This window comes from Symsagittifera roscoffensis, chromosome 7 (assembly GCF_963678635.1).
Source record: "Symsagittifera roscoffensis chromosome 7, txSymRosc1.1, whole genome shotgun sequence".
Classification (NCBI taxonomy): domain Eukaryota; kingdom Metazoa; phylum Xenacoelomorpha; order Acoela; family Convolutidae; genus Symsagittifera; species Symsagittifera roscoffensis.
Genome location: NC_087068.1, coordinates 45297590 through 45315413, shown reverse-complemented (window position 1 = coordinate 45315413; position 17824 = coordinate 45297590). Strand labels below are relative to the sequence as shown.

The 17824-nt window shown below is 36.2% G+C and overlaps 1 non-coding gene across 1 annotated transcript; it reads right to left on the bottom strand.

The window, feature by feature from the left end:
• Nucleotides 1–15074: 15074 nt before the first annotated feature.
• On the bottom strand, nucleotides 15075–15147 carry Trnar-ucg (transfer RNA arginine (anticodon UCG)). The gene has a single exon. It is a non-coding gene; the product is annotated as a tRNA-Arg (tRNA).
• Nucleotides 15148–17824: the final 2677 nt, after the last annotated feature.

Genomic DNA, 17824 nt, shown 5'->3' with positions numbered 1-17824 from the left:
GGGACTGTCTCAATTTTCTCGACCAACAAAAAAATTTTAAATTTTTTTGGTCCATCTCAGATTTGTTTCAAGCGGTGTGACTAGCAATAGGATGTGTAATGATTATCTCATTTCTCTAGATCACCAAATCTTGTTTTTTATTTTGAGCTTAGTCTGTTATTGAGTAAATGTTTCTCTGGTTAAAGAAAAAAAAACCCGAGATGAAAAGACTATTTGCCCCAAAAACGGTTGTAAAAAAAACTTGGCTATTTTTTTCAGGGCCACGTGTAAGCCTTCTCGTGGTGGTCCTGTATATGACGAGCAATTATGCTGATCTAGCTAACTGCACAATAAACACACCTGAAACAGGATTACTCCGATATTTGAATCTGTCTTTCAGTTTTGCCCACAAACAATTTGACAAAAACTGCATTTCTAGGTCCGTTCTTTAATGTTCTCTCTATATTTTGACGGAGCTTTACCTATGCTTCGACTATGATCGTCCTTTGTTTCGACTGTGCTCGATCTTTCTTTCGTCTGAGCTCGACTTATGTTTCGACTGTACTCGAATTATATTTCGAGCGTGCTCGACCTATGCTTCGACTGTGCTCGACCTATGTTTTGGCTGTGCTCGACGTATGTTTCGACATTCTCGACCAAAAGCGGGTATGTTCCGACTGTGTTCGACTTAAAATTGCTTGTCGACCGCGGAATTTTATTCGCAAAACTGCTCGTGCTCGGTTTTCAAATTCGAAAGATAATTGATGGTAGTTGATTTCCGTAATATGATAAGGTTATGACTTACACAAAATGAAAATCGAAATGAGCTACATCAAAGTTGGTAACTTGTTACAATAGTTTTCTCTATACTTGTCTGGTGTGATTCAAGGTTGTAACGATCATCTAACTGTTTGCCATTGTTTTGAAAAGTCAGTGAAGAAACTTAAAATGATGTGTTTTTTTGAACCTAAGGCATTCACATAATTTGAATCAGCTGTTAGAAAATAGCTCCAATGATACTTATTAACAAATTTCTGTCCAATATAGTAAAATCTTATAACAAATGAAGACTTCTATGTAGTTTTTGTCATAACTTTCCTCAGATCTCAATTTTAACATAATCTGGATTTTAAAAAAAATTGTTAAGAATTGCAATCCTTATCCAAAAATTATCAAGTTTTCAAAATAACACAGTAGGCAATAAGCTTGCCAATGATTGAAAATCCTTAAAAGGTAAGGAAGTTTTACCGTAGGCAGTGGTCTGGTAGTTTCGTGGTGTAGCTTTCAATTGCACACATCACGTGTTCTCTAACTCTTTTTCGTTTCCCGGTTTCCAACATCCATATATTTTTCCCTTTCAACAGTTTTTGTCGACTGCAGATACTGTTCTGGCTAAATTTCTGGCCTTCAAAAAAAATGCAAACAGAGCTAATTTTAAATTTTCCGAATCAACTTATAATTTTTAAATGGTTCATCTTCAATGCCGATCCGTAGAAATCCCACACATGTTATCCCTTTTTATAAACACTTTCAGAAAGATTGGGAGCGCAGGAAAACTTTTTAGGCAACATCCGAGCTTTTTTGTATTTCGTTTTAAATTATTAGTGTTGGCACTAAAAATAAATTGAGAAAACATGAAAGCTATCATTTACTTCAAATTATATTGTACTTTTGTAAAAAGTTTTCAACAGACTGCTTTTTGGAAGAAAATTGGTACCCGTTAAAAATTTAAAAAGTTCGGTCCCATTCGTTCAAAAAAGTGATATCACGATGACCATAAGGCGACACGTTTTCTGCGGCTGATTCAACTCAGAAAGACTTAAGAACAATTAAAACATCTTTTCCTATTGGTTTCTAATAGAGGACTATAGGGACTATTTCGAGATAACAATTATAAGCTAGGTTTAAAATGGACCATACGTTTAGCAAAAATCAGAAACAAAACAAAATTAAGTTTCGATTTTCAAAGACAGAAATATGTTCAAAAGCTTGTTGAATTTCAACAAAAGAATTATGTTTGACACTTTTTGATGAAATTAACCCAATTTTAGAAAACCGGATTAATGAAACTTTTTTGATGGAAAAACTGAAATTTACAATCCACTTCCGAAACTAGGAATCAAACACGTTTTTCGTGATGTTAACACCTTTTCTGTTCGATAGTGGAAACCGCCTTCCTATTAACAAATGTCAACCTGCAAAAGATAAATTTCTAATATGCGAGCTTATTTTAAAATTTTTTCCTGAAAAAAGAACAAACAATAAAATCACCAAGACCAAGTTAACAAATCTCACTAAGTTCTTGAAGCAATAAAACGGAATGATTGAAGGTCAACTTTCAAAACAAATTTTTTTAACCAAACAAACATAAGTTACCGATAAGCTTGTCCTTGAACGGCTTTGTAAATAGGCCATTAAACGTTATCGTAGGAAAGTACTGATAATCTGGGATTAAAAGAGCCATGCAGCAAACAAAAGAAAGGACAATGAACACATTTCTGTATGCATTCATTTAATTTATTTTATATTTTTAGGGTATAGTTTTTGAAAAAAAATTTGTACATTAGTGGACAACAGTATATGCAAACTTACGCTTTTGCTCTCTAAAATGCCAAAAATCAGGGACCCATGCGCTCAAAATTCACGATGATTTTTAACAATATCTACATCGGCGGACAGCAAATCTGATTTGAAATACCTACCATTTCATTGGGGTTCTGAAATAGTCCGTTTTTACCATTGGTAGTCAATGAAATTAATAACATAATATATGCTTCAAAATAAAAAGTAGGCTTTCATAGAGTGATGCTTAAATCATTTGCTATGGGTCGATGTAAAAAAGTTTTGTAAAAATTTCAAGCAATTATTGTCGAAGTTTTGTCTGAAATTAGGCATTGTAGAGAGCAGAAACGTAAATTTGCGTTTGATTTTGTCCACTAGTGTATTAAAATTTCACATTAACGCGGTAAACGAGAAATTAACGGCAAATTATCGAGAACTATTAGCGAGCTTATTTCTGCTGAAATTTATAGAATCAATGGCAACTAACGTAGAAAAACATCCTAATCTTTAAATCAATTCACTTTTTTTTTCATTTGATCAATGCAATTTGAACAGTTTTTGCTTGGTGTAACTAAAGTATACTTAAATGGCATAAATGAACTTTTTCTCAAGCCCAGCGTAGATATGAAAATCTCTCGTATGTATTGGCGAAAGTTTTTTATTCAAAACAAGCTTAAAAAAACTCTCTCGGAAGATTCATGCGTGGATCATCGCTCCACGGATCATCGCTCCGCGATCTTAGAAGGGGCGCTCGACAATAGACTATTCTAGCATGAAGAATGCGTTGAAACGCTCACTATCATACTAACATGACCATAAGTGCCATGTGATAATCTGGTGCTAAAAGTTTAACGCGCATTATTTACGCGTGGCGAATTATCGCGGACCATAAAAACGTTCCCGATTCAATTGAGAAAGACTAATTGGTCTTTTTCATTGCATACACGATTCTTAAAGCTCAGATTGAAATTCATAATTGGTCAAAAATTTTCTGATCAAAAATTTATTCGAGACCAGTTTATGGACAGTCGGAATATTCAGGGAGTTGCCCTGATGCGAGCAGTCTTGTTTTGATGTCTATGAAAAAGAATCGAAACTCTAACAACTAATCGCAGAAGCCTGGTTTAAAATTGCCATATTCAGACGTAGCTAGTTGGAATCTTATCAAAAAGACTAACTATAACTAGTCTTGATTTCAATTAAAAGTGAACACACTGACTAAAAAGTTTTTATAAATAACTAAACTAAATTTGCCAACCAAAAGTTAGTTGACAAAAAATTTAAGCACATTACTCAAAAAATTGTCTGCTCGTCGTATGCAAAAGAATAACTTGTAGGTGGAAAACAAATACGCTAGCCGCAAATATTGCGCCAATCGTGGGTATTTTTCTTCGGTCGCGCTGTTTGTAGAAGTGTGAGTTTGGTCGTCCCAGTCTCGGATTTTTTTTTAGACAATCTTGATTTCCAATTCTGATTTAGGCTTGCATACATCGAGACACATCTACTCTGGTTTAAAAAGTTCGAAATTTTGAGTTTTGATTGCAACAGTCTGGAAGTTTTGAATATTCGCGATATTCCTTAAAAAACAAAAGAATCAGTCTCTTGACATGGATATATAAAAACGTACCTCGATTTATATAAACCTATTTAAGAGCTTAACTTATATAAGGCTACTATAGCTTATCCCTTTCAAGTAAATATTTTTGAAAACTTTTCAGAAAAATAGGATTTGATTTCTCTGTATAAAAATCATTGTTTATTACAAAAATGATTGTTAGAGTTGTAATATGATCTTTTCTGACAACTAGTTTTTGTATAATAAAATTTACAGAAACAAAACTCCATATGTAAACTATGTATCACAAATAGTATCTATGGTGTTTTGTTTCTGTAATGCTTATTATTTTGTTTTACTTCCCGACAGTTATACGAAAACTAGGTGTAAGAAATGATCAAGTTAGAACTCTAATGACTATTTTTAATAAACAATGAAATTGATACGGAAACAAATAACATCAATCTTTGTGAGACTTTTAAAAGTTTTATACATAAAAGGGACAAGCTATAGTCTATCCGCTAGACTAGTATGATTGGAATAGAATGTGTAAAATAATATTTTCAAGCAAAACTATGAAGCAAATGATGACTCATTAAAACTTGGGCTGGGCAAAGTTACTGCATGTCAACAGCATTTCTAGAATAAAAAATCTACAAAAAAAAACGTATTTTGTTTACTCTTTCGGAAGGTCCGTTTTATGATAAAAATATAGTCCCGTCTTAGGTTTAAAAAACTGATACACTAGTAATTCGTACAATAGTTGGGGGGGGGGTCTTTTCTGTTATACGGCCCAAAATTGATCCTTGGTTAATTTGAAAGTTAGATCAGATTGCTCAAATCTAATTGTTAGAAATTAATCACAGCGAAAGACAATCAAAATCTGTAACAAAAAGCGGAGCTCAACTAACCAATTGGTCATTTTAAGAAAAAACTTGACCAGAAAAGATCCGAAACTTCCCTGACGGTTACGGTGTTCTGTTAAGTAATTTTTAAGCTCATTTTAAAGCTTTTTTAAGCCAGATTATCTTTTTAATCATTGCTCTGTAAAAAAGTAATCACATCGATGTTAGTCAATAAAAATTTGAAAAGTTTCTGTTATTATTTTAGAGAAGATCATTGTACAAGCTAATCTCGCAACTGGAAAATCAAGTGCAGTTCAAAAACGATTTATTAGCATAGTTTCAATTTGCAAAATATTTTTGAACTTGTTTTTGGAACAGAAAAATAGTACATGCAATAATTAATATGAGGAGCAGCTTATATTAGATCCTGCCCTGATAATGCGCTTTAATACTGCGGTCTGAGGGCAACTAGGGTTGTTGATTTCCGTCTAGAAATTTTTAGAACTACCTTCCAGTCGTTCGCAACAACTTTTCGTTTTTTTTTTCTGTTTTTTTTTTAAATTCCGCTTCATTTTTCTTCAACTTGTTTCATGCAGCGAGTTTTCTCCAGCAGTTTCTTTGAATCAGACATACAATTGTATAACTGAACAGATGGAAAACTCAAGTTAATTCTCGTGCCAACAAATACATAATACTTAGTTTTTCCATACCAAAAACTTTTATACTCTAATTCTAATACCACAGGCTGCTTATAAATTATTATTTTCTCGAAGTTGTATTAGTATCAGTTAGTTTTTGGAATAAATGGAAGATTTTATTTTGATTTTACGAAATATTTTTAGTGGAATGATATACGTTAGGCTAGAACCCCTCCAATTTGTTTGAATTTGAATTTTTTCTTTGTCATTTGATCTAGTGTTACCCCATACTTTTTTCATGCTTGTGAACACATTGGCAACTAATATGATTTGTTTCCTTCTAGGGAGATTAATGGAGTGCCCGTCTGAAAAAATAACGACAATTGCGTATGAAATCAAAAGCAACTGTCATCAATTTTTTCATACCAGTACTCCAGTAATCTGCCTAGAAAAAAAACCATGAATCAAATGAATGATTTAAAAGGGTGAATTATTAGAGCTGGTACATAAAGTACTTGAGAGGTAAAAAATAGATGTTATGTATAGGTTGAAGCGAGAATTAACTTGAGTTTCCCATCTGTAAAAATTTACAGAGGTATATCTGATTCAAATAAATTGTTGTTTGCTGGAGATGATTCGATTGAAAAAATTGAGGCAGAACTGAAAAAACTGAAAATAAATTAAGATTGCTGGGACCGATTGGCAAAACAACTTAGCCGCGAAAGAATATGTTTTGAGATTTGAATTAGAATTTGAAATTAGATTTCTGAAAACCTTTTTGTATTTTCGAACCTAAGTTTGACAAAAAAATTGGAACAGTTTTATACTAAATTGAAGAAGAGCAAGATGATTTAAAACATAGTTTGAACCATTAAAATTTAATAAAAAGCAGCAAATTGATCTGTTGATAACTTGAAATTAAAAGCTATTGGGGGAAATAAGAAGAAATCCAATTTGCTGGTAACTTGAAATTAAAAACTATGGGGGAAACTTTAATGTTATTCGAGAAGTTTTGTTCAAAAACTTTCTCTTTTTTAAAAAAATCTGAGACTATTTAATTGTCCTTGTTTTAGTCTCCATGTCTTCAGCATCTTCTGATAGTACTAATGGGTTTTTCGTGTAGGCACGTTGTCCTCAAAAGTCGCTCTTTCTGCCTAACCTTACCTCTTCAGAGCTGTATACTGTTTAAAAATACCCTTGCTCATATACTTTTGAAATTCGAAATGACGTTTGAGGGCTGTTCAAGAAATTTTTTGGTTTTTTTGCTGAAAATTTTTTTAAACTGAAATGTTTTTGAATTACCAAGTATCAATAGCTACCAGATGGTGCCCAAAAAATATAACGCTTTTGCTATTATAAAAGAATATTGTTTGCTGTTCATATTGTTACAAGTGATAATCTGTTGCGAACTAATGTTTTAATTTTGTGCCTTATGATTTGGCACTTTAATTTTTTGCTGTGAAATTCGTTTTCTTGAATAAGCACTCTTTTCTTTGAACCAGCCATGCAGCTAGTGGCGTGCGCAGCAATTTTTTCTAGGGGGGCGGTTTTTCGAAAAGTTTTAAAAGTTTTGTCGATCTTTTTTAGGTCGACAAAACTGATTTTCTGAGCTCTCCTAAAATGGTATAAGGACCCTGTTTTGTCAACAATTGTCTGGGCCGCAAGCAAATTTTTAAGAAAACACGCCAAAAAACGCGCTTTTAAGCACTTTTTGGAAAGTTTCGATAAAAAAAATTGAGTTTTTTGGCGCGCGTTCCCCCTCTAAAATAATCATATTGGAGCCAAAGGCACCATTAGAAAAATTTTGAGGTTGTTCACCGAAAAAATGGATGTCATAAAACTATATCAAAGTGAGAACCTTTTGGAAATTTTGGCAACCAGAAATGACGGGGGGTGGGGCGGTTGCCCCCCCCCCCCCCACCGTAAGCTACGCATGAAGCAGTTTCTTCTGTGGGTGGCCACTAACTCATTTTGCAGACAATTTTTGTTGTATTTCCAAACAGAGCCACACAACTAATTATGTCAGAACGCCCAATTTTAAAAAGACGCTTTCAGAAATAAAATCAAAACAAAAATTCCCTACCTTGATTGCTGAATTAACGGCAAAACAATTTTGAGAAGAAGAGATAATCAGACTTATTGGTATGGTTTGGTTTTTGAACTGAACATTTTTACTGGTTCATCGAATTACAATGGTTTCAGCATACTTGAATCAAACATCTATGGTTTTCTAATCGAATTGTCATCAGAAAGAAAAATAATGACAAAATTTAACTTAAGATTGCTGATGATTGAATTGAAACTATTATCATAATGTTTTAAAAACTCACTTTCAATTTCTTCGAATTGAAATTAAACGTAATTTAAAATAATTAAGATGTTAAAATTCGTTAAAACTATTTTTGAAATATATTCCATCAAAGATAGTAGATTTCGAAAACTAAAATATTTTTTTTTTTAGAATTTCAAAGCCTTTTGAAGAACAAAAAATTAGTCGATGTATACGCCAGCTACCAAATAAACCAGTCAAAAATTATGTAGAACTGTACAAAATTGAGAAGATTATATTCTTCCTACTGTTGTTTCTCATCATAAAAGACTTATTCTGAAGCAGCAATTCAAGCTTTAGCTTCAACTAATTTTTTATTTGACTAAAAAAGCAAAATCGATGGGGTCGAGTTGACGGGCCCTAGTTTTACAAACATAATTGCACTAAATTGCTTCTGTTTCAGTTTTCTGCTAAATTTCTTTGGGCTTTTATTTGAATCTCTATAACAAAAAGAGTTCTGGTGCCGGCAATGTCAAAGCGTCCGAACGGGTGGCATCGAAACCGTAGCTACCGTAAAAACCAGCCAACAAAAGCTAAGACAAGTTATGGAAACTTTTTTCATCTTTTTGCATCAGAGCATCCACACCAGTCCTTGAATAAACTCATGAGTTGAAAATGACCATCTTTACTTTAATTCAAATACATCGATGAGTTCACAGAAGTTTTTGAAATATCTTTTCACCAAATAAACAATGTTTCATTTTTTGAGCAGAAATTAGCTGCAAATGAGCAAACAGGTGCAATCTATTCTTTTTTTCCCATGCATAATTTGTCGTGGAAAAAATTTCTACCTGGAAACCCTTCTCGCTTCTCCACGAAAAGACTAAGATAGTGAAAAGTGAGCAAAAACGACAAAATTAGGTTATTATTTTGTTTACTCTTGCGATCAACATTGTTTTCAAAACAGCAGAGCAGTTCTAGGTGTATGCAAGCGGGACGATTTTACAAAACATCATAAGCCAAATTTTTGCTACTGTTACGAAGGGTTATGGTTACGAACTTTTTCAGCAACAGCAAAAACTATGCTCTTTTGATCTTTCTCTTCACTTGTTGTTGAGTCGATCTATGTAAAAAAAAAAAACATTGCATCCTGTGCTGTTGGACCAGATGTTCACAGTTTCTCCTTTAGAGCACTCGCTTTTGCCGGCATTTTGCCAACTATTTCTCATTAATTGTAATTAACTAATTCCTTAACAACTTATAAAAATGTAAAATTTTGAGAAATGATCGGACAATTCGGCTTTTTCGTTAGAGAAAAGCAGAAACAGTCAAAAAAAGTTATACACTTGGAGGCAAGCCATCTTTTTGAACATATCACGAAAAGTAGAAAAAAAAACATTTAAACTTTAACCCTGGCAGAAACCATGTCATCAATTTTCAGAAAAAAAAATGTTGAAGTGGTATAATGTATAGTGATAAAACTTGACCACGTAGATATTTCTAATTGATCCACTTCGGACTTTTCCGCCTGACTTTTATGTTCCGTAGGTTTGCTCGGCCCGGGGTATTAGCATCGGTCCCCTTCTCTATTCGGCTTTCTTCAGCCGCCGATCTGAATGAAACATCACTTCGCCTTAGTAACGATCCTTTTTCATTTGCACCGTATGTTTTGTCAACTTCTCACTTTTTAATGGTAAACTTTTATACCTTCTTGGATCCTTTGGGTCCGTTTCCCTGGTCCGCTGTTATACCGTCGTGGTACTTGCCCTTTGTCGCTTTAGCCATTCTGGTGCCTCAGGTAACTCTTGTGCCTTAGGATCCCCCTCTATGACATAGATCAGTCCACATCAGACTCAATTAGTTCGTTCTCATCCAGGACCCTTGGCGTCATGCGGTTTTCCGGGGCGTACACGAAATCGCTACGCTTTTTCCAATCAAGATTCAGTTCCACTTTGGGTAGACCACTCGCCTTGTCTAAACATGATACTTTCTGGTTAATGACATTTTTCCAAATTAGGTTTTTCAATGATGGTTTTTTGTCAAATTTCCAAGGGCGGTATTTGCTTCTCGTCCATGATAAGCCTCAAATGGCGTTGGCTTAGTTTTAGAGTGCGGCACATATCGTAGTTCGCTCAGGGCACGGGATATCATCAATCCAAAATTATAGTTTTATTTTCCGGTAGATATGTTAGAACGTAGTTTTTTATTGAGCCAATGGTCTTTTCGACCTTCCCCGTAGCGCGATGATCCTTAACCGGAGATTTTATAAGTTCAATGCCCTCGTAATTACAGAAGTTTTGTATGTCATTCGAAAAGAATCCGGTTGCCTGATCCATATGTAATTTCCTTGGGTGCCCATGTGTATTTATGTTTTTCCGTAGGAATTTTAATACACTTTTAGAACTGTTACTTGAGCAGACATACGCCGACGGCCACTGTGAGAACGTATCTAATGCTGCTAGAACATATTTCTTTCGACCCCGTAAATAATTTTACAGGACCCCAATAATCCAATTGAACAAGATCATTAGGTTCCCTGGGTACCCATATCATTTTTTGGAATGTCCGGTTTAAAGTTTTTTACCTGCTTCTAGGCAGCTTCCACAATATTTGACTGTGGCCGCAAGGTTCCTAGGCATGAGCGGTATCCCGACATCCTTCGGCGCCGCAAACATTTTGTCCCGCCCATGATGGTTGTGATGCCATTGGTTTAACACAGCTGACGACATGTCCTTCGGTATGGCCAGCCAACCATCCATCCACAAGCAGTTATCGCGCACAGCAAAATCGTTTAAAAGTTGAGCGTAAAATTGTCCCAGTCTGTTGATAATGTCCTTGGCCCGTGGGTCCTTGTCTAGGATTGCGTCGCGGATCGTTTTCAATATCGGGTCCTTTTCCAAGTTAGCCTCAACTAGTTTTAAATTAAGAATCTCTGGATAATCAATTTTCTTAACTACTCGACTATCAGTCTGCACTATGGACTAAATCCATTTATCACTTTGCACAAAGGGATAAGATAATTTGCACAAGGGGAACTGATGGGGGAATGAAATAACGGTGTTTAGCTTTTTCGAATTAGTCTTTTTCGGAATACTGTCTCTGGAGGTATTACTTCTATATCAGAATCTGAACTTAAACTCGGCGGCTGGTTAACTCTATTTAGAACTAAATTAAGATTTACACTTCCGGAATGAGTGGAGGTATTAACAATAGCAGAAGGTGTTTTTCGATCGGTTTTCTCTAGAGAACTTATAGATGACATACTTTTCTTGATCTTTTCTTTCAGACAACTTGATTTTACGCACTGAGAACAACGTCTGATTTCCTTGCTTCGTAATTTGCATAGTTCCGCCGGTATGCAAATATCTCGAAACTGATTGGCTAACCGTCGGTTGCATGTAACCACGCCCTCTAGTGAGCGCGTGCGCTCACGGTTAATATGTGCATGTTCTACTTTCCTTTTAATTTCATTCGATACAACATTTCTCTTTGAGTACAAACATGATTGTCCGCCCTATACCGTCTGATTTTTTGAATTTGATTCACCTTTTGACCCCCAGGCTTCAACTGGTCCTTAGGTTTCAATGCATCGCTTATAATTTTTATTTTGCTACTCTAAAACTTTCATCGTAATGGCTTGTCTCGGGCGCCGCCGCAGATGGAAACCGGGACAAATAATCTGCCGTTCCCATTTTCGACCCATGTCTATGTTCAACGTTGAAATCATACGGTACTAAACAATCGGATTATCGAGTTAATCGATTAAAAATGTTTTATTTCCTTTTGGTGAAGACTTTAATAGTATAAATAACGCCTTGTGATCCGATATAACAGTAAAATAGCGTCCATAGATATAGTTTCGAAAATGTTACGTAGCCCACACTACCGCGAGTAATTCCAATTTGTTTGTAGAATACTTTTCTCGGCCGGATTAAGATAGCGTGACGAAAATTAAAATGGGTGCCAACCGGAGGCGCTGTACTGTTCTAACACAGCCCCTAGGCCATCGTGACTAGCATCGCAAATTATCCTAGTTTCACGTTGAATATCGAAATTTCTAAGCTCTACAATGTTTTTCACTAGCGATTTCAATTGTTGAAACGCGTTCTCGCCATTCGGTGTCCATACAAAATTGTTGTTCTGACTGAGTAACGGCTTAACGGTGAGCTCACTTCAGCGAGTTTTGGCAAAAGTTTATGCAATTTGTGCATCGAACCCATTAGTGATTTTAGTTGTTTTCTAGATTTTGGAGTTTTTAAACCTTCTACCGCTTGAGTTTTCCGAACTAATGGCGCCATGCAATTTTTTTCCAATTCGGAACCCTAACTATTCACACTCGGTTTTTGCAAATTCGCATTTCCGTAGTATCAAGGAAACGTTTGATACGTCCAACTTCTTCAAAAAATTTTCCACTAATGCAATATGCTCTACTCTTGTTCCCTTTGACGCAATTAAGATATCAATGAAGTAAATTATCAATGAATTTTTGAAACTCCGCCGGCATTGATGTGAGCCCGTAAAATCCGTTTTAAAAACCATATGTTCCCGTCAATTTTCCACTGACTAGTGAAAAATTGCCCTGTTCGCTAGTCTTTTGTTCCAATGATACTTGTCCGTACGCGTAAGTGAAATCCAATGTTGTAAAGTATACATCCCCCGCTTTTCGTTCTGCAATTATTTCACCTATCCGTCTACTAGTTCGTCAATGTTTGGCATTTGATACTTATTTTTGTGTACCTGCTTGTTAAGTTCTCTTGATTCCAATGCCAATTTTATTTTTCCATCTTTTTTACTGTGATTAATATAGGAGAGACAAAGTACTTATCCGAACATACTTCTTTTATCAACCGGTCTATTTCCTTGTTTGTTTTATCCTGTAGACTGATAGGCACCCGACGCCCTTTTTGCTGTATCGGTTTTAGATTTTCAAAGAATTCGGCCCTTTAACGTTTTGGATTTTCCCAATTCTGGTAAATAAGTTTGGTTACAACTTACAGAATTATGTTTGTAATTCATCATATTCCTCCTCTTCCTGACTGCTCCCTTCCCCGTGATTCCCATCACTTTCTTTCGTTGCACCAACTCCAAACCTAGGGTACCCATCAGATCGCTCAAGGATTGAATGATGATTTCCTGATATTACTGACACTTGCGCTGGAGCAGCCCAGCCGTTTAAAGCCATCGTTAACGCGACTTTTCCAAGCATGTGTATTCGATTGTTTTTGTAGTCCAAGAATTCTTCTTGAGATGGTTGTAACTGAATATTAGTTTTACCTAAGGTATCTTTCAGGTCCGTCATGCTGAAAATTGTCACAGGAGATACTCTATCCACCCAAAGCCACATCTTCTTTCCCGACACCTCAACCTGGACTCTGGCCCCTGGGATCTTCAACTCCATCACGTTTATTTTCTTGATCGACATCACCATGTAATCATCGGATCCCGACGTCATGGATTCATTCTCCCCGCTTCCCTGCTGATTCATCCATGCCACTTGATCTTCCGATGCATTGTCTACACTATGGATGCTTTGGTGATGCTCATTTTCGTCCGTCACAAGTCCTGCTCGTCCTCGTCCTCTCCACTGGTTAGTCCCTCTTCTAAATCCCCTGCATATTTGTTCAAAATTTGCCCCAATTTTTGGCAAGCATTACAGTTTCGGCCTTGTCCCCTTCTGATATTACTAACTGGCTCCTGTTTTATGGTTATCGGCGGCGCGGATGAGGCAGGTTTTCCGCTGTAGGATTTATACGCACGTTTACCTCTCTTATATGATAATGCTATCCTATATACTTCCTCTGGTAACTTGGCTGACCATGACAATTCTCTTTGACAATCAGATTTCCGCATATTCATAAAAAAAATATCACGAACATTCTCAGCTGCGTTAGCAAAATTACACCTTGCAGCGAGTACGCTCAACTCAGCGTGGAATTTCTCGAACATTTCATTCTCCCTCTGTTTTCTTCCATAGAATAGTCCTCTCTCATGTGTTACGTTTCGCTTGCGTTTGAAGACCTTTTGCATCTCGTCCAATACCCGTGGGTGCGGCTCCGTTTTAACATTTACCGCCGGTTTTCGGGCTTTAAATATCCTTTGCGCTTCATCTACAGAACAGAGATATAGGTTAGACTTCAACTTTTTCTCCGCTTCGATACGATTTTTCCCGTTGACTTCTTCCGGTAACGCCGCAATGCCCGCTGCATTTCGAGTACGCGCAAAACAAAAATCTTCAGGATCGATATCATGTTTTGCTATCATGCCCCAGTGGAACTTTTTTATCCACTCCTCGCAGTAGGTTGGGGATTCCTGCGTCCGTGCGTCCCAAAATGATAATACATTCAGCGGATTTGTCCCTCCTCCTTTTCATCCTGCTTACTGCGCCATATTGAAGTGGTATAATGTATAGTACTGAAAAGAATAGTGTTTAAAGTTAATTGCAAGCAACTGTAAGGTATCAAATCTAAATCTTACTTCACCTTTCTGTTCTGTTTTAGCTCGTACCGGACGATAGAGATCGCAAGGTCACAACAGCAGTTTCCCAGACGGAAAGAACAAACTCATATAACTTACATAAACTCAAAACTGGTCCCTATATCAAAAAACAGAAAAAAAATCGAATAGAAACTGATAATCCTCTAACAGTGTCGTTTAGATTTGATTCAAACACTGTTTTGGATACAAAATATTCGTTACGGTTGTTGTAGTACGGCATTTTGACATAAAGTTCTAGTGCCAAAAATTAGTGATGAAAATAAGAGTTTTTAGCACTACTGTAAAATAAGTATTAAACTATCAAAAACAAGAGTTTTTGATGAAATTTAGGCACCACTATGGAATAACAATTTACATATCAGAAATTAGTGGAGTTTTAAGCACCAATCTGCAATATTAACATACAAACATACAAAAACTAGTGAAAATGTCGTTGCGTTATTATAAAATTTTTCATGATGACTTTTAATTGAAAAGCACTCTCAAAATTTGGTAATATTATATTTCCCGAGTCGAGATTTTTCACCTAATTTGAAGCAAGATTTGAGCGGTTTGGGCGGTTTTTTTAGACAATTACGCTCAAAATCTTGCTTCAAAATGAGCGGTTTGAGCGGTTTTTGAACGGTTTGTCTAAAAAAACCGCTCAAAAACCGCGCAAGATTTGAACGGTTTTGAGCGGTTTATCTAAAAAAAACCGCTCAAAAACCGCGCAAAATTTAATAATAAAAAGTCGACCACAGAGGGATTTGAACCCCCAATCTTCTGATTCGAAGTCAGACGCCTTATCCGTTAGCCCATGCGGCCCTGAAAATAGTGTCGCGCAGCGAAGCCAATATAAATTACGCACCACAATGAATACTGAATACTCTGCATTCTAATTCATGGATAAATGGTCTTAACAATATGGCAAGGGGGGTTAAGAGAGTAACCTAATAACTGACTGACCCCGTTTATATTTGAGCCCACCAAGTCCGGTCTATCTCCAGACAACTCCACTAGAGTATGTATCCCTCCCTCCCTCTCTCTGAAATCATTGGCCTTCAGATTAGCACACAACGACCGCACACACTCATTGTCGTCATCGTTCAGTCTCGGACCCCTCGTCTGTTTGGGGGGATGTTTGGGAACCGAAAAACTAAGGCTATCGCGCCTTAGTTTTTCGGTCGCGAAAGTATGGACATGAGTCTGGGACCTCGACCCGGGAAGACCGCTCAAAAACCGCTAAAAAACCGCTCAAATCTTGCTTGAAAAATTGTTCAAAAATCACCGCAAGAATTGAGCGGTTTTTGAGCGGTTTTTTAAGCAAGATTTGATTGGTTTGAGCGGTTTTTCCAAAAAAACCAACCAAACCGCTCAAACCGCTCAAATCTTGCTGGAAAACCGCTCAAACCGCTCAAATCTTGAGCGGTTTTTGAGCGGGACCTCGACCCGGGTTGCCATCATTGAGTTCAAAAAAGAATATCGGGAGTGTGACAAATGCTTTTGTATCTCCGTGGGTAAAAAATAAATAAGCATAGAGTAAATCTCTTTTAAACAAAATTTCTTGTATCAGGGCTATACAATTGCTGTTGTGACTGGTCTTAAAGGCGTCTGAAGTATTTTTTAAGGTCAAAGTTCGAAGTTACATTTCGTAGCATGCATTGCTTGGATCAATTATTTAGCTACAGTACACTTTGAAAAAAACTCTGAAATGATAGGATCACCTCATGCTCTATGGCTTAATAAAACACTTCACACGTACCAAAAAAAATTAAACTAAAAAAATTATATGGGTTACTGTAGTTAGAACTATTTGCGCTACAATGCAACCGCCCAACCTCGTTAAAACGTAATATCACCGGTTTCAGGACTGTTTGCCTCAGTACAAATGACCCTATGCCAACTTGCCATATACTAAACGCACCAGGTAAAAAAAACCTTGCACTATGCTAACTTATTCCATGGCGTTTTTCCCGCATCAACACTTCTAGTTAGTTATTTGATGTTCGAGTCGAGCAGTTATTAGGATCAGCAAGTCCTAATGGTATATTCAATTTGGTTCGAGATAAGAAGGGAAACTATTTCAAAATGGTTCAGGTTCAGCCTCAAAAATCAACTAAGCCATTATTTTTGCCAAATAAACGCAAACTTTCGACATAAATCTGCAATAAACGTTTTTGAAACAGAACAAAACGCTGTAAAATTTGTTTACTCATTGTTTTGTCATTGCTTAAATCTATCTTCTTCGAACGCGCCCAAAAATTACTATGAGTCAATTTGCGTGGGGAAAATATCAACGAAACCAACGAAAGTTCATTATTGACGGTCACAGTTTCACCGAAAAGCAAAAATTTTACGTATATAATAAGTGCTCGCGGTAAACGCTGTAGAAGAACTGGTATCTACCAAAAACAGTACCTACCAAAAATTGATATCTAGGGTAGCCCTGGAAAATTTGAGCCGAACCAGCTCATTACTCAGAAATTTAAGAATTTGAAGGCTTTAAGGGACTCAGAACCAGGGTAAAAAAAACTGATCCGATGTCCACGCAGAAACTGAAAACAAAGTAGTAACTTTAACAAAGATCATGTTGTTGAATCTTTATCTGCACTAGCTCATTTGATTTTTCGTAATTTTTAAAGTGTCTGAATAAATTAATCAAAAAGTTTGGCATTTTGTTGTTTTTTTAATTGAGTTTTAAAAAGCATCATCACATTTTTTATTTTAGCCAGCGTAGAGAGCCCATCTTTTGGCAGGTGATAGAGGCGACTACTGCAACAATTTTGCTCTTTCCCGCACCTCGCCCTCCCTCATCCTGGGCTACCAAGTCTGAGGGGCCTTGGGTTGGGGAAGTACCCGCTTTTTTCAATTTCATGATACCATATTCAAGTTTTCGACTTCTCCGAGTTTGAACTCTTGGAATTTTGTCTAAGGATGCTGCGCTTTAACATCTACGTTAAACGAGCTTGAAAAATCAGCAGTCACTCGTTGAGGTTTTCCATTTGTTCATGCATGCCTTGAATTCATTTCCAATTAGCACTTGCTGTAATGACTCTGCAATTTTTCAATGATCAGCAAAAATCTTTCGTGTTTAAGCAGGCACTCTAATTTACGAGAATATCAAAGAAACTGGGGCAATTTTTTTGTTTATTTAACATCTGAGACAAGATGGTATTGACAAGTTGTCTTGTGGGACAAGTTGGAGTAGGACACGATGGTTTGGGACAAAATAATCGGGGGGTAAAATAACAAATAATAAATAACACCACCATGAAGACCCTAAATGTGGGAATTTGTTGTTACTTCCCATTTATTATTTTATTTTCTCTATTTTTTCCAACCAAAAAGAGAAATAAGTAAACAAACTTTTTTGGCAGAAGAAATTTCATTGAAATTAAAAAAAATGAGGGATAAAAAATTGATCCCAAGACTGCATCAGGTTTAAACCTTGTTTTTTTTGAAAATAATCTAGAAAATCCGCACCGGAGTTCCATGATTAATA